Raw genomic sequence first — 23,007 nt, 5'->3', positions numbered from 1 at the left:
CCCGTGTGACGTACCGTACATACCGGTCGATCGTGATCCGTACTTCCGTACATCAATGTAATGAAATCCCTACGGTGCGCGATCTTACTTCTCGTCTCGCGAAAATCGCGAGAAGGTCGCCTCATAGTTCAATGCTCGAAAGTTGAGATGAGATGGGAATTTTTCATTTTGAAAATATTGGAATTGTTTGTTCCTACATTTTTCTCGTCCCTTTCAAAATTAAGTCTTATCCTGAAATAAGTCAGGTTAACGAGCACCTGCTAGAAATGTTATTCTCGGAAATCAAGATTGTTTTATATGTAATAAAATTTTCATTTCAAAAGTAGAGAATAGACGGGATGAAAGATATTGATTTTACAATATTTTAGAGATTAAACGTAAAATGATTTATGATATGGATATTTTTGATGAAAAAAAGAAAAAAAACACTGAGAGAAAAGTATTTGGTATTTGCAATTATAACATTAAACAATAAAAAATACAAATTTTGTAACCGTTAGGTTTAACAAGTCATTTCTTATGTATTTCTAGCTGTTAAACACAATTTGCTCATTTTTACAGTTAATACTGCTGTAATTAGTAATAATATTACATTTATAATTTTATCAACTGTGAAAAAACTGTATTAGAAATTATGTAATAAATAATAATTTTTAATATTAATATAGTAAAATATGAAGATATGGATGGTAAAAAAAAATAAACATATTTGCATAATAAATGCAATCACAATTATAGAAAATATTTCTATTTTTTTAAACATTTGCTTTTTATATAATAATAATAACTAAATAGTTACAATTTAAATGATTAAAACAACTATAAATTATATATAGTTAGCATCGTAAATGAATACAAATTGTATTTCCATTATGATAATTGCAACCATCTTTTTCTGTCAGTGAAGATAAATTTCTTAAAGAAGAAAATCTGTGTGTGTTGTTGACTACAATCGAATGATAGAACGGATGCGTCGTGATTCATTAATAAGTGTGGTATGAAGTTCGTGCTCGTGAAGAATGTAAAATAACTACGTAATCATTGATCGACCGCGGTGGAATACCAACAAATGACTCATTGTTAGCAATCATTAGCTCGGACTTTAATATTGTAACAATATAATTTTCTCAAAACAATACATTAATTTAACGCGTTTTGTTTCTCTCTCTCGTAAAAAGCAAAAGTAGAATAATTTTCGTTTATTTTTTTTCTTTCTAGCAAGTGAAACGTGCTCAGCGGGTCTCTGAGCTAATGTTTTAATTGTCCAATTCCAGTTTAGACGAGGGCGTAAAAGTGACGTCGATATTAGGGACGTAGCGTTTAAAATGGATTTACTATCGGAAGCGCACCACATCGGTTGTTACGTGTCGTGCGTGCAACAACACGGATTTAACGATGTATTATCTCGCGATAAAGAGAGGCGTTTATAATATTGCGTCACCTTTCCGTGCAACGTGCATTCCCGTGTGGGTCGCACGGAATGATCGGTCTTGCGGCGTGAAACAGAGGTGAATGTGCGCGCCCGCAAATCCGCGACTGTCGCAAGAAAATTACACGTATCAGGTCGGACAGAGCGAAGGTCTATTTTTTTTTTTCGTTTATTTCACAATAGATTTATCTAGGGCGATGTTCACGACGCGTGACGGATTTGGTATGCCTGCGCGGTTAAATCCACATATGCGTGTAAATCCACTAAATGTAGTGCAATGCAACACATATCCGTGCGCGGTATCCGCTTTGAGCGAAACAGCGTGTCTCGATCAAAGCGCATTTATTTATTTAACGACTCCGAGTACACACAGAAAATTTGTGGTTTCCTGCGAAATAAAATGAATGTTTCACCCCTCATTGTGCATGATAAATTTTCATTGGGCGACACGGTACAGAATCGCGTAAGATTTATCGCGTTGCGTTTGTGATTTCGCGCTTTTGTTTACGTTGCAAAATCGTTACGCGGTGTAGATTTACCGGGTGATTATCGACTCATTGCTTTATCCTAGTATTTAACAACAAACATGTTTAACAAATTTCGCGTTAAACTGATTTACCATTTTCGAATTACATATTACCTCTCTCACTTTCGTCACTTTCGCTACACTGAAAGATATTTGTGATTATAATTGGTATTAAAATAATTATGGAGCTCAATTTTTATAATTATTATGTTCCATGTTGTATTAATAATAACATATACATTGTGTTATACTGACAACACAAATGGTACTCAATCATTGTAATTTAAATACAATTGGCATCGAAAATGATATATACTCAGAGAAAAATTTACAGTGGTGGCAACTGTAAAACTTACAACTATACTGTTATATATGTAAAATCAATTTCCACTGAATTATTTTATAGTTCTTGTAATTAAAGGTTTAGTTTCAATAATTATTAAATAGTTTGCATCACCATGATAACAATATTGGTTTGTAGTGAAACCTCGACTATAATTACAGAGTTATGATATATAGATTTTGCAAATAAGTTATGACAATTACATGCTTCCAGTTTACGTACGGTCGATTAATCATATGACCGGAATAATTATGCTCAGTGGAGCAGTGATACACGGACCTAAATGATAGGAATGAAAACGAGGTATACCGAATTTGAATCTCAGTTGATTCAATATTTTCATCACCTACATTTGCATTACTATTTTTCTATAGTTTAACCAACAATTTTACTACAAATTATTAATATTAATGTATTTTCCAAATTCATGTAAACTTATTGTTTTTATTATAACTTTGTAATACATAGTTGAGATGTTATTTGTTTATAAATTTATAGTTGTATATGATTTTTTTTATGTAAAATTATTTATTTTATTTTATTCTGTAATATATTTCAATGTATTTTACTGTATTTAAATTTTGATAATTCTCACCCTTTTTTCGTCAGTGTAATACATTGTATTAGATTAGAAGAAGAGTTTGTAGCGGTACATATATGATTAAATAAATTTATATACATTTATATTTATAATAAATATTATCTTTGAATTTTACTGAAACAACGCTACAAACTTTTGTACTAACCTAATATATATATTATTATTACGCGGAGAGAAGTTTCTCTTAGAATTTACCATGAAAATCATAGCCGTGAGTCAAAATAGATTTTGAAGAATTTTTTCATAATTTTACACTTTGGTAAAGTTTTGACAAAATTTAACTAAATTTTATATTATAAATAAAAATTTTTAAATTATAAAATACATTGGTTAAATTTTACTGAAATTTTACAAACTTTTACCAAAATTATATTAACATTCTTTGAAATCCACGACTTTGAGAGTAAATAATCCATATCATGATTTTAAGAATAAATTTTAATAGAAACTTCTCTCCGTGTAACACTGTAGCAGTATAATTATAAAAATGGAGCTCCCATAATTATTTTAACATTTAATTATAGTCACAACCAACACAATCATTTTACTCTCACTATCGTTGCAAGATTTATACGTCGATTTATAATGTCGATTTGTTTTATAACTAAGAATATTGGCTCGTTGACATTTGTGACATTTCTTATGCCGCATCATTACGCATGCTTCTTGCGATATTCGCGCTTCATTAACGTTTCGCGATCGTTTCCCTTGAATTCTCGACAGCACGAATTTCCGTCGCGCGCTGGCACATTAATTAAACCATATCTCCATGATATTTACACCTCATTAGATTCGTCGTTCTTATTTCGATATCTGCGTGAGATCGCGGCTTGTCCGATAGTCACCACAGGTAGTCGGCTAATTACGCTAATAGCTCTTTGTGTGTCGTCTGACATCGCCGCCACTGACCCTTTAAATCTCTGATTCGTTGCCTTAAAAGGTAATCCTCCGCCCTTCTTTGCCTGTTCCTTCTTCATCTCCCTTCTCTCCCTTTTCATGCAAATTTGCGGTACGTTGCCTGCTCCCTCTAACTATGCCGCCAATTAAAACACTCCTTTCCGAGCACCAACGACACAGGTTCCAGATTCGATACGTATGTATGATGGTGTGTGTAAGATCGGATCGCGTAAAGGCAAACGCGCCTGCACTGGCGCAATACCCTGGAAAAAGGTTTAAGACTCACAAATAAATATTTGGCTTTTAAAGTCCAAATATTTTTTGCCCTCTTTTTTTTGGAAAGTATTAGATAGTAATTTAACATTACACGTATTGAAGCAAAATAAGCGGAGAAAGGTTCATTTTTCTTACGATGAAGTTGCTGGCGGTAAAACAAACAGTCTGACTTTTATTGGACCGTGTATCGCGAGGCTCGTTACGTACATATATAGATAAGTCAATTAAAAATGGGATTACGAAAGTTATAGGGTCTAAGTAAGAGTTACGACAAGATCTTTTAAATGCTCGTGGCATTGCGAAATTTTATGAACAAAGTTAACGCAAGGAACATCGTCGCGCATGGTGAGCACGTTTTACGACGTGTCTCGGCATCCTTTGTGCGCAAAGCTTTTCAGTATTTTCCGATATACGCGCGCGGGGGTATGCGCGTTGCGAAGGTGCATGATACTTATACGACTTACATAGTTTACATATTCATGCGGATTCGATAGACTCCCACCATTTCCGCGTAGAGCAATGAAAAGGCTTTTTCCACGGCTTCTACTTCAGAAAATATCGTCTAGGCGAAATCAAGCCGATTCTGATCTCTTCATTGAATAGACCATATCTTTTTGATGTTTACTTCTCGATTTCATCGTAGTATCGCAAATTTTCGCGAATATAAATAAAAAAATTGCAACTTATCATTGAACATAAAAAACCCTACATCAATGTATATATGAAAAATAATATGCGGAAAAACTTGCGACTAATTATTTTAATACTTCCTCACTCATTGATAAAATTTAATTCGTATTTGGCAAATTAAAGCACTGAACTTATAAAGATATTCTACAAGTACTTTGGTAGTACTAGGTTCAAAAATTTCTCTTTAAAAAATTTATTTAGAAAACATAGAATATCTTCTTGAATATTTTCTAATAAATATCTTATGTAATAAATATTTTTTCTCGACCACTGGATCTTAAGAAATATTGCATTAACATTCTGATTATGCAACACGAATTATACTGGTGATAATTACGCCGTGAATTACAACAGGGAATCCAATTAAAGCACTTAAATTATCGTTAATCCTAACGCAATATCAATTACACTTACGAGCACACGCTGCAGTCCCGTTGGAGTGCAACGAGAGATATGATCGCAATTAATGGGGCAGTGCGTTTACATCCCGTAAAGACGGGCTCCCATTCGGTAAAGGGTAAACCTATTAAGTATTATGCACGCGCGTGGAAAACATCGCTCTTAATAAATGCCCGAATTACCGTCGCGTCACGGTGGGAATATACATGTATATATAAGATATATATATAAAAGTGAGTGCGAGAGATGAATTTATATGAGCCAGCGATTCGCCCATCGCCGAACAAGGACGCGTGAATTTAATATATTTTCGATCTCGTCGACTCGAAACTTCATAAATAATTCCACTGAATAATTCAAACGTCGTGGCCGAAGTTAGCGAACCGAAAGTGTTGTACACCGCGAGAACTATGCGTGGGCGTGTTAAACGAAAGTTAAGACCCACGTGCCATTCACGCGACGGAGACGCGTGCGATGGAACAACACTACGTATCGCGATTGGTTTCTCGGCTCTCCGATGCTATTTTTCATTCAGCGTCAAGTAATTAAACATTTTTAGGCAATCAGCAATAACAGCGTTAATTTGAAAACAAATTAATTAAATCGGAACGTACTTTAATTGTTGAAAATTATCCAGATATATATGTATTTATGGCGAGATTGAATCAACTCTAAAGTTTTAATAGTAAAAAGCGTACTTTGTGAAGAGTTCGAAACTTTAATTACGACGCGCGCGATCTCATTGCAATTTCGTACACTTTGATCGTGAGTAATGTCATTAGATGGAATTAATCTCTACCCACGATCAAATACTCGGAGCTTTTCGTGCGCGAGTTTCTCATTTTTATGCAAATGGTAGTTGTTCTGTGTTAAAAATAGAGAGAGAGTAAGATCCAGAGGGAAAGAATAAAGATCACTTTAAATACATTTCATGCATCGATGACAATGAAAATTGAGTTAAACGAAGTTTTACCAAATTATCAGTTTCTCGTTTAAATTAAATAAAATGAAGCAAAATCTATACAATGGAGGGGAAAACGGTTAGAAAAAATTAATTGAAGATCGAAGGAGCTAACAAAGTTTTATTTAAGCTTCTTTTTAATTCAATTTATTCGAGTCACGTGTAGAACGTTATACGTCGTTTACTACGAAATTAATATTTAACTGAAGCGTATATTGAAAGTATATTGGAGCTGTGTGGGTAATCTTTCTTCTAAAATTCTAGAAAAATAATATTATCACACGTGTCCATGTTTTATGTAAAAAATTGAGTAACTGTATAAATTATGTATAAGATTTACAAATAAATATTATTATTATTATAGAAACATATTTATTCTTTTATTTTTAAACTTTGGAAAAAAATGTGCATAAATTGGAAATCTAATAAATTCAACCAGTACGTCTATTGGATAATGGAAGAATCAAAATTCTTTTAAAAATTACCAGAGGAGCATAATTAATTCCCTCCTATAAAATGTATCAGAATTCTTGATAATAATATAAACCTTACATTTCATTAGGTCAACATAATTTTTTTTAAGAAAAGAAACGTATAATGAATATAACTACAAATTTTACAAGTGCACTAATTAAATCCTTAGAAAAGTTGAAAGGTTAAGAAGGCCAAGAAACAAGCAATTAAAAAAAAATAATAAAAAATTATATTTTAATATTAATTTATTAATTAGTACGCACGTTTCGAACTTCACAAAGTCTTTATCACTAAATACTGTTAGCTTATTATATGAATATCATAATAAAAAAAGTGAGACCAGAAAATATTTTGGACATTTTCCTTATAATTAAATCTATTAAACATTTTAACAGTAAAATCGAGTCTAATTGTGGTAGCCAGAAATTCTGTTTGGTCTCAGAAAAATGTTTTCGACCATACACTTGTTGATATAAGTACAAAACATTTTTCTCACAATCAGTGTACGATATAAACATGTATTATATTTCGATTTCTGCATAGCATTAAATTTTGATATTATATCAGCAGTCGTTTTTCATGACAAACGTGTATTTAATCTATGTATCAGGAACGCCGTAAAACATCGGCGACACGCATCAAGGCAAAGACACAGAGTCGATAAACTTGCGCAACGACGTAGCAAATTAAATTATAATCCGTGGAAAAAGCGCGTGCAGGTGCGCCGTACGCACTGATATACGACGTCCCCCTGCAAACATTATAATGCACAACCGAGCGTTAAATTAATCACGAATCGCTCGCTGGCGCTTATACCGCTGATAAATCGCGTAGACTAATGTTCTTCCGCCTCAACCATGCATTTTCCTGATCGCAAGAGCATTTCCGTCATGAAAAACGTCTTAATGCACCGTGCACATGTTCGAAAAGTGTCCACCTTCAGTCGTCAGTTAGCTGCCCACGCACGCACGCACGCACGCACGCACTTACGTACTCACGCACGCACGTGCGTGGGCGCGTGGTCGTTGCCTGAGTTCTGACTATCAAGACTTGTTTGCAACGAGGATCCGGCCGTGCGGGTCGGGATTTCGCGTATGGCTGCGTTTTGCGCTCACGCAATCGCGCTCTCGAGCCGACAGGCAAGACTCGCCGATGCTGCATGGCTAATAGATACGTTGACATAAATCCGACCGCGTGTATATGTGTGTAGCGACGCGTATGCGCCAGCCGCTCGCTCGCTCTCGCTTCTCCCGATTCTCTCTCTTTCTCTCTCTCTGTCGCTCATATCCCGACCTGTCCACGTTGCATTAATGCGGAGTTGCGTCCCCGCAACGTTCTCGGAGAGATGTGTCAGCTGTTGTCACATATAATGAGCGATTGACCGAAAGTTACCCCCGCAAAGTTTCCAGTTCGAGAGGTAAATGATTGACAATCCTATTTGTTCGGCGCGGTAGAGCTGCAGACGCGAATTGTAATATACGCATTGATGATAATGCGGCGTTACTGAAGTCTTTTTTTTAATGTTTGTTGTATTATCGAGATTATTTTTCTACTAATTTTTTTTTCCAATGGAAGGTGAATATTTTAGCTTTGAAATAAAGCGATTGAATAAAGCATGTAAAATTTATATTTACTAAGGTAGGTAAAAACATCCTTCTGTTATCTTTATGGCTTCGTGTTGAAACTTTTATCGCATGATCTTCTACACGTGCTAGAATAACGATGCTTTTAATATGTGACTGAATATACGGATTTAATATTATGGCAATATGTCTACGGGAAATTCACAGGTAGCAGCGTGTGATGAATATTAAAATCAATTCCGGGGGGCACGACGAGATTGACACGCATCTCGGCTAGAGACCTTTTCCATGATTCTCGATAGACTATTACTTCCGGTCATTGGTTCTTGCACCGATTTAATTGACAACGCGTCGAATCACGTCGTGAATCAGTGGATCGAGTGTACGAACGAGAGAATAGAGAGCCATTAAATAGAGAGAAAAATCTGCTCACCGTGTTCGCACACCCGTTTGAACATGACGCGCGATTTTCCGTTCATAATGAAAACCCTTTTTGAAGAATCAAAAATATTCGTTAATTGGATGTTGCTAACGACGACGGAATGAGAGAGAGAGAGAGAGAGAGAGAGAGAGAGAGAGAGAGAGGAAGAGGCGGGCAGATATTCGGTGTAAGCGTTATATTTTCGATTTTATAAAATTCGATTTATAAGAGGTTTTCTGAACGGAAATTCTTTTTTACGGTGTAAACTTTAATTATGGAAAGACAATTATAAGTAATCGTATTTGCAAAAGAAAAAGGAACAGAAGAGATTAAAATTGATACTCGGTATCTAATCTCTTTGCAAATATGATTACTGAAAGAATATCGTTATGGATTAATTTTTTTCCCTTCGATTATGACCATCATGATATCCGTTTATAATATATAAGTAATTAATTTTTATAATCAGGTTACATATAGTACGGAAAGAAAAATAAGAGAGACTGATTTTTCTTTTTTTCTCAAAGAATCTGTTTATGCCCATATATTTCGTGCTCTTGCAAGAAAAAGAAGAATGTAATTTATTTTTAATTCTTCACAAAATTATAGTTGCATCTTGCTGGTAGTAATATTAAAGCAAATAATGTCATTCTACGTATACAATAAAAAATATATTTGCGTGTATATAAATTTTATAATTTATGACGACCTTACGACAGTGTCAAAAATTGAATCAACTATTTCAGAAATCCTATTCATTAATTTTTGTCAAAATTGAAATATCATAATAAAAAGTTTGGAAATCAGAAAAAAGAAATATACAATTTGTTCACTAATCACTTCACCCAAGTTACTGTTTTTTCCTTTCCTAGGTACGATTGTTTAAAAACATTCACATGAGAAGTATTATAAGTCAGTGATTATTTTCCTTAAATCATGCTGTATAAAAATATATTTAGTTGTAAATCATTTTAACACACTGAAATTCAGAGTTACGAGTTTGCTTTTTTTCATGAGTTGCGTATTCAACAATAAAGTTACATATCTTTCTAAGATACCTATTATTTTGTAACATTTTTAGAAGAGTCTGCCATTATACTTACAAAATTTTTTAATTAAAAAAATTCTATTTCATACTATATAAATTACTTTTCTCTTTGAAAATAAATTTTAAAAATAATATGTTCCACTCACTTAATATACGAGATAATAAAATATTTTTTACATACATTTAGTACTACAGTTGTAAAAACCAAGGTTTTACAGTTTTTCAAAAATTAGATTTTGTAACTAATGGGGTTTCTGAAATGACCAATTTAATTATTCTCTCAAGCTATCTAAATTTGATTTTGCATTTTTCTGCATGTTTCAATTAACAAAAATATTTAATTGATTCCTGGGGATTTATTCGGTGTAAATCCATAAAAAATCCTTCAAAAATATCACACTGCTATTACCTTGACATCGATAATACAACTAAAATCATTCTTTAATTACCACACTTTTATTGAGCTGGCACAGCCATTTTAGTACAATCAAATGCGGTTCATACAGAAATTATTTGCTATTTTCTCGCTAATTTGTTTATCTGTTTACAATTTTTTGCTCCAGCCGTTTTGTTAAAAATAATGACTAGCTTAATAGACGCACATTCTTACTGTATTTTATTTCACTATTTTGTAACTGAGTAATGAATTCAAAAAATTAATTTAATTTAATTTAAACTCAAAAGTTATAATGTAAGTACTTGAAAAATGTAGATTATTTACATAATCACTTTATATATTTTATATGTTATTTTATATAATAAATTTGATGATAAAAAATATTTTGTGATATTTTCAATTTTCTGAAAATCTTGCGGGCGTTTAGCAAAAAAATGTATAAGAATATTTTTTTACACACACTTGTGTGTTTATTCTACAAATTTCAGACGTGTAAAATATAGTTTAAGAACACTAGATTTTCCCGTAACGTTTATCAAAATAGCGCTAACAGATTAATATTGTAAAAATATAAATTTTATTTACGTACTGAAGTGTACATTTACGTGCAATAAATTGTTGAATAAAAATACTTTCAGGAATATATATTGATATATTAATCTAGCGTAGCGCATCCATTTTAAAGAGCAATGGATCTCTATCAATACATTCAACAGAGATTCATTACTAGATTAAAATATAATTTTTCACTCACCGACACACGATGCGCAACAGCGGAGTTTTCAACTTCGTAATCTGTAAAATACAAATAAATATAATTCACGTTATAGTAGCGTCCACAGTAACTAATGTTACAAAAACTGATTACGTTACATTGAGTTTTTATTTTTCTTTGTCATTCTAATATATTTTAATATACAATTTTATTTTATATACAATTTTACATGCATGTATTTTTTGATTTTTGAAATATTTCTTACGCACGAAATTGCAAACAAAACTCTGTTCTAAATTCTGAAATTCTGACGCAAAACTCTATTTTCAGAGTTCGTCTAAAGCGGACTATGCAAACAACTGTAATTTACTGAAAATGAAACATATTTTAATGAGAATGAAACGGATCGCGTTTTATTACGACGGAATCGCGATGATTTTTGCCGAGCTACCAATAGTTCACAACGTATAAATAATCTTACCCACAGGGTTGTTCCGCCGTTGCTCGATGCTCGTCCCGAGCCTCCGCCTCCTCTCAGATCCCGTGCACAATAAAACACTCGCGAGCGATATGATCAATTACGATCGCGACGTAATTATTACAACAACGCGCGACACTTTGTTGACGGCGTTGACACTTTGCTCCCGGCGCGCGGCGATGCGACATCATCAGGCAGCGAAAGAGACACACGACCGAACTAGCTGCGCGCACACGGCAAACTGTTCGGCATCGATGATAACACGCGATACATTGGCCGGACGAATGTCGCGATGATTCGCGAGGGGTGAAGTTATCTTGTTGACTTTCACGCCGTCCCGCAAGAACAACAACACGCGCGTCTCGGAGCAATCTCGCGGTCTCGTCCAAATGTTTATTTCGCCACAGATTACTCACGAAAATTCGGACGTATATACGTGCAAAGAGACTCCGCTCGCCATATTGATGACGTCATGCGAACTGGTACGCGTACGTACGTCACGAAGCTCGCGGCGAGAGAGGCTCGTCGTCGCTAAGTTCACGCATTAGGAGAAACGGGCGGAAAACATGACGGTCACCTGTATTCGCGTCCATCGCTCGGCGCGCGGCGCGGCGGCGAAGAGTCAACATACACATCTCGGGATGATCGTCACGGTACACAAAACTCATTTTACTCCCCGTCACTGCACATTACACTCGAATTCGGTACGTAGCGAGATACACGCGGCGAGATCGGAGCTCGCCGAAATTGCGTAGCCGCTACGTCACTAGTCCGTCGAATGCTGTCCCCTCGTTGACTCTATTGGCCCATCGCCCGTCACTCGTCGGCAGCCGAAATACGCGTACCGCGGCGGCTCCTTGTCGCACGATTATTACACGTGTGTCGGAATCGAGCTTCCTGCGGATCTACCGCGACAAAACGCGACACGCGACACGAAATCGATCCACGATCCACCGCACGTCCGTCCGCCAACTTCCGCAATGCTCCACTCTAGCGCCTCGCCGCGCCACGGTCTAGTAGTGAAGCATCGCGGGTGGCGGTCGATCGCGGATCGATTTCGTGTCTCGATTCATTGCGGTAGGTAGATTCGCAGGGAGATCGATTTTCGACTCCGAGCATCGTGCAACGAGGAGCCGTGCGTGATATGCGTGAGGTGCGTGGATGACGGGCGATGGGCCAGTAGCGGCAGTAGCCGACGGGACCAGCATTCGACGGATTAGTGGCGTAGCGGCTACGCATTTCGACGAGCGCGGACCGCACGACCTCCGTGTGTCTCGCCGAGTGTGTTTCACAACCACGATTCGCCAATGTTTATGTGCAGTGTTATGGAGTGAAATGAGTCTTGTGTACGGTGACGATCGTCTTGAAACGCGTGTGTTGACTCGTCGCCGCCGCGCCGTGCGCCGAGCGACGGACGCGAGTACAGGGTGACCGTCGTGTTTACACCGCAACGAACCGTTCCGCGCCCGTTTCTCCTCGCCATAAAGCGTGAACTTAGCGACGACGAGCTTCTCTCGCCGCGAGCTTCGTGCCGTACGTACCCATCGCATGACGTCATCAATATGGCGAGCGGCGTTTGCACGTACGGTGTTTTCGGGAGTAATGAAAGCAGTGAAATAAACATTCGGACGAGACCGCGAGATCGCTCTGAGACGTGCGTGTTGTTCTTGCGGGACGGCGTGGAAGTCAACAAGATACATTCATCCCGCGCGAATCATCGCGACATTCGTCCGGCCAATGTATCGCGTGTTATCATCGATGCCGAACAGTTTGCCGTGTGCAGGCAGCTCGTTCGGTCGTGTGTCTCTTTCGCTGCCTGATGATGTCGCATCGCCGCGCGCTGGGAGCAACGTGCCGTCAACAAAGTGTCGCGCGTTGTTTTAATAATTAGCACGCGATCGTAATTGATCATATCGTTCGCGAGTGTTTGATTGTGCACGCGATCTGAGAGGAGGCGGAGGCTCGGGACGAGTATCGGGCGACGGCGGATCAACTCTTCAGGTAAGATTATTTATACGTTGTTAACTGTTGGTAGCTCGACAAAAATCATCGCGATTCCGCCGTAATAAATCTCCGGTCCACGTAAGAGCCGCGTTTTCCAATCTTCTTTGATTGATGGAATAGCGACGAACAAACGCGAACGTGCGCGGTCCATTTCATTTTCAATTATGTTTCATTTTTGGTAAATTAGAGTCCACTTTAGACGAAATTAAAAAAAGAGTTTTGCATCAGAATTTCGGAATTTAGAACAGTTTTGTTTGCAATTTCATGCGTAAGAAATATTTCGAAAATCAAACTATACATGCATGTACATAAAATTGTATATTAAAATATATTAGAATACTACTGGACAAAGATAAAAAAAAACTCAATGTAACGTAATCAGCTTTTGTAATATTAATTACTGCAGACGATATTTTAATGTGAATTATTTTATATTTTACAGATTAAAAAATTGAAAACTCCGCTGTTGCGCATCGTGTGTCGGTGAGTGAAAAATTATATTTTAATCTAGTAATGAATCTCTGTTGAATGTATTGATAGAGATCCATTGCTCTTTAAAATGGATGCGCTACGCTAGATTAATATATCAATATATATTCCTGAAAGTATTTTTATTCAACAATTTATTGCACGTAAATGTACACTTCAGTAGGTAAATAAAATTTGTATTTTTACAATATTAATCTGTTAGCGCTATTTTGATGAACGTTACGGGAAAATCTAGTGTTCTCACACTATATTTCACACGTCTGAAATTTGTAGAATAAACACACAAGTATGTGTAAAAAAATATTCTCATACATTTTTTTGCCAAACGCTTACACCTGCAAGATTTTCAGAAAATTGAAAATATCACGAAATATTTTTTATCATCAAATTTATTATATAAAATAACATATAAAATATATAAAGTGATTATGTAAAATATTCTGCACTTTTCAAGTACTTACATTATACTTACTTACATTAACTTTTGAATTTAAATTAAATTTTTGAATTTATTACTTACAAGGTAGTGAAAAAAATGCAGTGAGAATGTACGTCTATTAATCTGGCCAGCCATTTCCGCTTAATCAAGTGCGACTTTCACAAGAATAATTTGCTATTTTTTTCTAATTTGTTGGTTTATTTACGATTTTTTTTTACTTCAGTTACTTTGCTAAAAACAATGGCTGTGTTAGTTTAAAAGTAAAGTTAGCACAGCCATGTTTTTAGCGAAACGGCTGCAGCAAAAAATTTTAAATTGAGCAAAAAATTAGCAAAGAAATAGCACTACAAAAATACGTATTTGGTTTGTAATTTTCTTTTTTTTTTCTTAATGGCTGTGGTAACTTTAATCTCAAGTTAGCACAGCCATTGTTTTTAGCGAAACAGCTGGAACAAAAAAATCGTAAATAGACCAAAAAATAACAAATAATTTCTATATGAGTCGCATTTGATTGTGTTAAAATGGCTGTGCCAACTTAATAGTTGTAATTACCATGATTATCGTCGTTGTTCATTCACGTCAAAGCATCGTGGCGGAATAGGCTCGTTTACGAGCGGGTGGTGACCCTCCGCTAGGAAACGTACGCTTGGCTCCCAGGTATTTATATACCTGCTAGCAAATAAAACCTGTTGAGATTCTTCTGAAAGGACAGAATTACGTGGTCGGGCGAACTCGGCGTACCGGTGGGTCTCATAATCTTCAGGTAGTAGAGAAGGGCAAAGGAAAGAGAGAGAGAGAGAGAGAGAGCGTTTCTGTCCTACGTCAGGGTTAAGTATAATCCCTTGACCTGTTGCGAACGCGGGCGCGAGAAATCATCGTGTCATAGCATTACATATTGCTTTTCTCTATCCGATATTAAACACGACATCGGAGCGACACGAGGTTCGTAGGGGCTGTAATAATTTATCAAACTTGTAAAACACGCGATACTTAACATTCTGTATACAGAGGAATAGTTGAATACAAACAAGGTATTAAGCTGAACGTAGGACGAAATTTAAACTCACGCATTTTTCATATGGAAAATCTTTGTAATTCGATTTATGAGTTGTACTTTTGGCACAAATATACGTATATCATATGTAATAAAAATTTCTAAACTAATAATATTTATAATTTTTTGAGTTTTTTAAAAAATTATATATATGACAAAGATTTTTACAAAATTATGACAATTTGTATATCTTTTTAGTTGAATTTGGTATTTCATGTAGCAACGTAACGAGCATAAATCACTACTTTTTACCGAGATGAGTTATTGCTTTTATTCACCAATGTTAATTGCGACACGAGCTGTGTAAAGGTCGTAGCTAAATCATATTTCAAAGTGCCACGGAGACGTGTCCTGCGATGAGGAAGAATCACCTGTTACGCCTCCTAAATCCGCGGGGAATTTCTTTCCGACTATTCGGATTCTTTCGTAGATGTTACTCGCGTCTCCGCCTCCGGGTTGTTCATACCTTGAAACTCGAATTTTTCACTCGGAGCGCATTATTTCTCCGTATATATGTATACGTAGACTCGCACACAGAAGTCATTCGTTAGGAACCGTGCTGTGTTGGCATGGCACTCTGTTCTTTCATAGAAATGGTTTTAACCTCGGAGAAGTACTAGACATCTTCTGTTCGGCATCTCAATCGTGGGAACGACCGCACAGCACACACGGTTATGTTAAATAGCTATCATTTTTAACAGCTCAATTGCCCTCTATTTTTTTAAATCAAATTTTTAATTGTTATATCAATTTTTTCTACATTAATTTTTTCTTTATTATACAAATCACGAAGTTTCTCTTCATATCCATTTGAAAACATATATACATGTACATGAGCTTTGATTTACTATCTTAAATTGAACTGTAATAAGTTTAAACTCCTGTGTGATATTGTATAAAGTATCTGGGCTGAACAAGATCCATTTAATTAATTTTATTTTTTAAAGATTATTCGTTAGAGTTTCTAAAAATAGAATTTTTCAAACTCTATTTAATAAAGTATTTTATATATACATATTACACATGGCAATTTGAAATTATTATAGTTCAAGTTAAGGAAATAATTTAAGATATTCTGAGCTAAATAAAGATCACTTATTTATCTTATTTTTTAGAAACCTTATTAACTAAAATTGTTAAAATTGTATTTTTAAAAACTATATTATACTTAAAAAATTAAATGTAAAGTAGTCAGTAACAATGAATAATTTTATATCGTTTATTACTTTTGTCAAGAAGCTATAAAACTTGGAAGACAACAATTTTGCAAACAATACTACCGTTTTACAATCAGAAAAAATTTTTAATAATGGAACTAAAAATATTCTTGACATACTTAATTTTATTGCAACATTTTGTACAATATAAAAATAAAGCAATAATAAAATGAGATCGATAATTCCTATTCTTCTCGAATTGAATCTCTGTTGAATTAAATGAGATTAACTTATTTTCTTGAGACAAGAGTAATAATAAATTTCAGCTTATGTATTCTAACATTTAGAATAAAATTCATTTACTCCATGTTATAACGCATGTTATAACGATTAATTACTAAATATACACCATCGATAGAGGGCCGTGTGAATAAGCGCTTTCCCGTAAAAACGATTCGATGCGGTGCATTATAATTAATGCATTCGCGGAAAGTTTAGCAAACTTTGCTTACGCGTAAAGCGCGTCTTTATGGATTTTTTCTCTGTGGGACAAGCTTTTTGTTATCCACGAAGCAAACTCCTTTGTAGATCTTTGTGATATTTATTAGAAAAAAGTTCTTCAAATTTTCTTTAGCCTCTCTTGTTAAATAAAAATATAATATTATGCGATTGCCACAAATTTCTATTGTCTAATCTAAATGTGTCAGACAATTAATGGCAGCATGATTATTTTATTTTTGATTTAAGAATTTTCCTATTTAACAATAAAATATTTTTCAACTGAGATTAATTATAATTATGTCTCTATATCAATTTTATGATGCATAGAAGAACAATAATTTTATAATGCATAGAAGAGCAATATTGATCCCGAAAATTTTTCTTTGGATATATAACTACATAAATATCTAATAGTATAAATTTCTTATTTTTAGCTGTGAATATTTTATATAAGTTAATCAAGTAGTTTTTGTGTATAATTCTTTTAAGAGATCTTTTAGATCTTAATAACAAGTGACGTTACATTTTGTATCACTGGACCACTTTTCTCAGGTCTTTTTTACGAGTATATTATTTTTTATAAAGAAATATACCTATAATACATAAAAGCACTTTGAAACGGTATAAGAAATATCATGTTACACTAAAAAGCGTGATCACGTACAATTTTTATTTTGAAATCGACACTTGCATCAGACTTTTCATCGGGCGCCATATGACACATCTATCTTCTTATTGCATGTAAAGCGTATTGAGATATATCAGCGAAATGTCTCTTAAAAGTGACATCCATATATACGTGTTATTACGATCAAATATTTTTTTCTAGATTTTTAGCAATCTTTTTTGATTTATGTACAGACAAAATGTTATTTCTTATGAAAATTTAAATTTTAAGTGTAATAAAATACGAATTCTTGAAAATTAAAGTGTCAATAATTAAATAAATAAATAAATAAATTTTTGAGAGACAGATTTTCTCTCTCTCTCTCTCTCTCTCTATATATATATATATATGTATATATATTTCCCCCTCCCCCTATACTCACTATTTACCCCGATTTCTTAGAACTTTATTTATTGTCTCAAGTTCTTTTAAATTTTGTAGTTTTTTATTTAACGTATAACATAATATAACAGTAATAAGTTAAAGTTTTTGCTAATTTCCCGCTTTCGATCTTGTTGTTATAACGTGACATAAGTGACGTCGACGTTTACAGTAGGCGAATTTAAGTACTATTATTAATCGAGGCATTACCTACGCGGGCGTTGCTTTGGTTACATGGCTATGGCGTCAACCTCCTGTTAAGCCGTTTATAGTCGCTAAAGCGCATTAAGACACATGGCAGGAAGCTATATCTCGTCTTTTGAACGTGAAGTTACCTCGATTACGCCAACTACTGGTTCCGGTGCAAACTTGCCACCGGTCGTTGAGCTTCATTAGCCCGACCGCATACGTTAAATCCTAATTAGCCTCATTTACTCCAGCTTCGCCGATTAAGATCGCACACCTCGGCCTCGCAGCAAAGGCTACGCGAAACTTCGTTACAAAGGATCGAATCGAAGTGCACGCCACGCCAAATGATTAATCGTTTCTCGTTCGCATACCTTCGAACATTCGGTTTTTTAATAAATTACAATTTATTAGTAATCATTAAAGACTGTAATTATAAATCAAATTTGAATATAATTTGTTTCCTTGTAATTATAAAACTATAATTTGCCTACAATTTTCATGTTATTAGTCGCTGTTAACGCACTAGTGATTTCTTAATGACCTTCCCGGCATCTAATTATTACAAGTCAGTCTAGACTCTGAGTAGGAGTAACTGTATCGATAAGAATTTGTCGTTGTTGTCGCACTAACCACGCCCGGAAATTATGCTTGGCTGATACTACTACTAGTCGTACTAGTACGTTGAATAATTAATTTTCTATTACGACCATTTTATCGCTCTAGCTTTCCTTCTTCATCCATCTTACATCGAAACAAAATAAATGAGAGAAAATGTTATCAGCATTTACACGGATGTAACATGTGCATATATAAATACGTAGCTTCCATAGGTAAATACTAAACTGTAGATAAATTTATCGAGCTGTGTTCGGCGTATTCCCTACGGTTCTGTTACGTCTTGTCCCGTAAGTTTAGACCAGTTCGGTCATGAAGAGAAATATCAGGAACTGTTTACTAGCCGTTCTTACGTAGAGATCACGAAAGAACGAGCAGTAACTAATAATACATCGTGAGTCACGATGCGAATCGTGACACAAGTCCCAATATCGCAATACATAGCGAACTCTTCGAGTATGCTTTATTCTCCTACACACACACAATTATTTACTCTTCTTATAAATGTCTCGCAGAACTGAAATGTCAAAAATCGAATATCACTAGCGCGCAGATTAGAAATTATTAAGGCGATGTTGGAGTCGTCAGTTTTATCGACGAACTCGACTTACACAGGATTTATGAAACATCAATAGACACCTACGTACTACTATATCGAGATCTTATACATATACATTATATTCCAATTTTTTTTATAGTATGAAGTTTTTATTGATATCATTTATTTTTCTTATATATGTATAAACATAGATTATACTTGATAAATTAAATTTTAAGTAGATACGGTATATAGACCGGAATTATTTTTATAAATAATATAAATATATAGTTTTAATGTTTATTCAAAATTATAATTGTTATCATCTCTTTCTATGGTCGTTCACTTATTTATTAAACTTTTAATTCCTTTCTCAAAAACGTCAACCGGCTTTGATTCGAAAATGTGAACAAAGCGATTCGACTATTATTTACAAATTTAAATATCTTATATATATATATATATATTTTTTTTTTTTGTTAAGTAATTCCAGTAATTGGAAAAGATAATAGTTCGATGAGATGGATACAGTGGATGAGAGAGTACCTCTCATCTTCAAGCTCTAACTTTTTATTGCGTTTTATGATTACACATGGTTTAGAATCATGTTATAGAATGAAATTAGCTTCTTTGAAAAAGAAATTAAAGGATTAATAAATAAATAGATCATAAAAAATGATAACAACTATATTATTGAATAAATAATAAGTTATGTTATCAAAACTATGTACTGTTTGCACTATTTATAAAAATGACATTAATATTTGGTCCTTCTAATATAATTCCGCTTATATAAATATGAATTACTTTCCAAGTGTGGACGTAATAATGGAGAAATGTAGTTTAAGGAAATATTAAATTGCGTAAAAATACATAAATTATCGTATTGCGCATATATATCGGCGCATTGAGCCGATATATATATAAACCGGTTTGCTGCTATTTCTGTATTACTCGCAGACGACGCGGGCGACGCTAAATTAATTAAACCATCCATGGCGATCGAGAAAAATTACCGCGCCGTAATACCCGGCCAACTGCGTAGTCGGCGCACAAGCACGTAATCGCACTCGATGCCGCTCGTAATTAAGAATTCCCGGACGAATCAATTAAACTCTGTCGTAGCAAACGATATATTTTAGCCACCGATAAACAGCCGTGCCTCACGCTAATGGCGCGGCGTGTGCGTGCTAATGGCAGCTCCTTCACGCAGTACAATAGACATCACTTATCCGCATGTGCATAGACGGAGATCCCGTTCTCAATGGGCCACGATTCCGGATCGAGCTTTACCAATGCCATTTCCATTTTGCTAATCACGGCTGTCGGTGCCGCACACGTAGCGGACGCGAGATCTAATCTGCTCGTCCCACTTCTGAAATGAATCGTGTCCCTTTGCTCTTATTCAATGAAAGGGTCGCGCCTTGACAAAGTGGCTCCGATTGCCTCAATCACGCTCCCGGGGTAGTATCTCACACGCTCTTACTCTACTCGCACTCGCGCTACACGACGGATCCTTGATGAATTCGTGAATGTTATCGTGAGCTCTGTCTCTCTGATCATTGATTCAGCCGATTAGGCAGCCGCGAAGATTATACGGGCTCTCCGACAGCTGGACGCACCGGACTCTTCGGTGCGTTTAGTCCGATCCGGATTGATCGCTTTATTGTGCTGTGACAGATTCCATTATGAATGGTGCAATAAATTGCGAGTAAAATGTAATGTAATGTAATAGGAGCAGAAATTTAATTAAGTCTTATAAGATATGAATACATAACGTTAATCGATTTACTTTTTGCAAACATTACAAAAAAGACATTAGTATTAAGTCAACAATCATTGTTTCATATATACAGAATGGGGTAAAACTATCTCAATATGAACTGTATACAATTTTTTAAATAAACAAAAAGTAACCACATATCACTATGTTTTATTTTTATTCAGACTTTTAATTTTTGTTACATTATTCAGTTGAAAATGATATCAATATACAAGGACAAATAATTCTCTCCAGTGTTTACGCAAAACTGTGCTTTTTTTATTGAATTTTACATGACGATGTTCAAACCACTGGACACCCAAGAATTATTCATATGTGAGAGAGACTAATGCGTCTATAGAGTGATCGTTTAATGTGGCATCTGTACTACAAAGGTGCTTAATCCGTTGATCTTTTTTTAAATGCCGCAAATAACGTTGTCAGATTGCCACTACCATAAAAAGAGTATATCTTAATGTGAATGCTGGAGAGAGTTATTTGTTCGATATAATTTTTAATCGTGACTTTTAATAATAATAGTCACTAAAGTCCGAATATAAATTAAATACAATTCTTAAATTATGATAATGATTTTAAATTTCAACATTAAAATATTTTTATGTTAATATTGTAAGTCATCTAAAAAACACGATTGTTTTTGATAATACCTAATAGTGATAAAAAGTTCTAATTCTTGTTTTGAAGATATTCTTATTTTTATCCGATATTATTATTGAATAAAGATAAATATATTTTTTTTTATAAAATATTATAATATATTAAATTTTTTCATGTAAAGAAGCAAAAGTTATGTCTGTTTAAGATTATTAAATTTTTTAAAGATTTTATGTTCTAGTTTATGTATATGAAGCAATAATTGTTGATATGATATTTTTTGTGTGAATTCAAATAAATTGATATTTCGATTCAATTAAATATTTGCACAATGATCGTATTATAATGTATATTAATTTATGGATACAACAAAAAGAAAGACAATAACATAAATTATAATAATTTACGAATTGTCTTAATATTATATCAAAAACTCTTCATTATGCTTTACAAGTTGCAATTACAGTAAACTTTTCTTATTATATGAGATTAACCCTTTCCCTACACCTAAAAGTAACTAGTATTCGATCAATTCATGGTTTTTTGTAGTCGCAAAGAATAATACCCCCTAATCCTTATTTCCTCGTAAAAAAGTTTGTGATGAAGCGAACCTGTACTGTAGTACAATTGAGGCCGTCGATCCCTGAGAACAGGATCGAGTTAATTTCTATGTCGAGTAACTCGAGCTTAAAAGCAACTGCCTTTTTTTTGAAAATTAAAAATTCTCTAAAAATTATTGTAAGTTTAATGAAATTTGAAAAGGTATATGATAAAAATCACACAAAAATGTCAGTACCAAGATTCAGCTACGACTCATACGAATAAAGCTCATTTTTAATTAGTTGTATTTTTGTATCTATATTCTCCTATTATTAATATTGTAAATATTCTATTTTTATTCTAAATTAATGTTTAAATGTTTGTTTTTATTTAAAAATTATTTTTGTTAATTATTTATTTAAAAAAAAAAAAAGATTTAAAGAACAGAAATGAGGCGTCAAATCGCATTATATGCGAGCAAGACAACGACGAGTTTCTTAGGGAAGACATTATTTTTATTTAATAACATTTTATATACATTTATATAAAAAGTTGTAATTTTTTAAATCAAATAACTCTAACCCTTTAATTTGTGTAATTAATATTTGATAAATAAATTTTATATTTTTTTAAAATAAAGTACAGACGTTTGTTCTAAAATTTAAAAGTATGTTCATGAATTTTTAGAGATTTGTTGAATCACTTTATCATAGATGAAAAAAATGGTCGGACGTGAGTTACCGAGATTTGTAGGGATCAGGCACGTTTTTCATATTCTATTGTAAAAGTTGAAATAGTCGCAAAAAAAGTAAGTAGAA

The 23,007-nt window shown here is 34.2% G+C and overlaps 1 protein-coding gene across 4 annotated transcripts in view; it reads left to right on the top strand.

The window, feature by feature from the left end:
- LOC105197189 (CD151 antigen) overlaps positions 1-23,007 on the top strand; it is a 154,460-nt gene that overhangs the window by 14,715 nt on the left and 116,738 nt on the right. For 2 of the 4 annotated variants that reach the window (XM_026136848.2, XM_039447243.1), the window contains exon 2: positions 13,685-13,725. The exons of the other annotated variants lie outside the window; for them this stretch is intronic. The gene's annotated coding sequence lies outside the window, so the exon portion shown is untranslated. The remainder of the gene's footprint in view (positions 1-13,684; positions 13,726-23,007) is intronic. 4 annotated transcript variants of the gene reach the window in all.

This window comes from Solenopsis invicta, chromosome 3 (genome assembly GCF_016802725.1).
Source record: "Solenopsis invicta isolate M01_SB chromosome 3, UNIL_Sinv_3.0, whole genome shotgun sequence".
NCBI classification, from domain to species: domain Eukaryota; kingdom Metazoa; phylum Arthropoda; class Insecta; order Hymenoptera; family Formicidae; genus Solenopsis; species Solenopsis invicta.
Note: the sequence above shows the minus strand (reverse complement) of the source record. Positions and strands in the feature narration are given on the sequence as shown.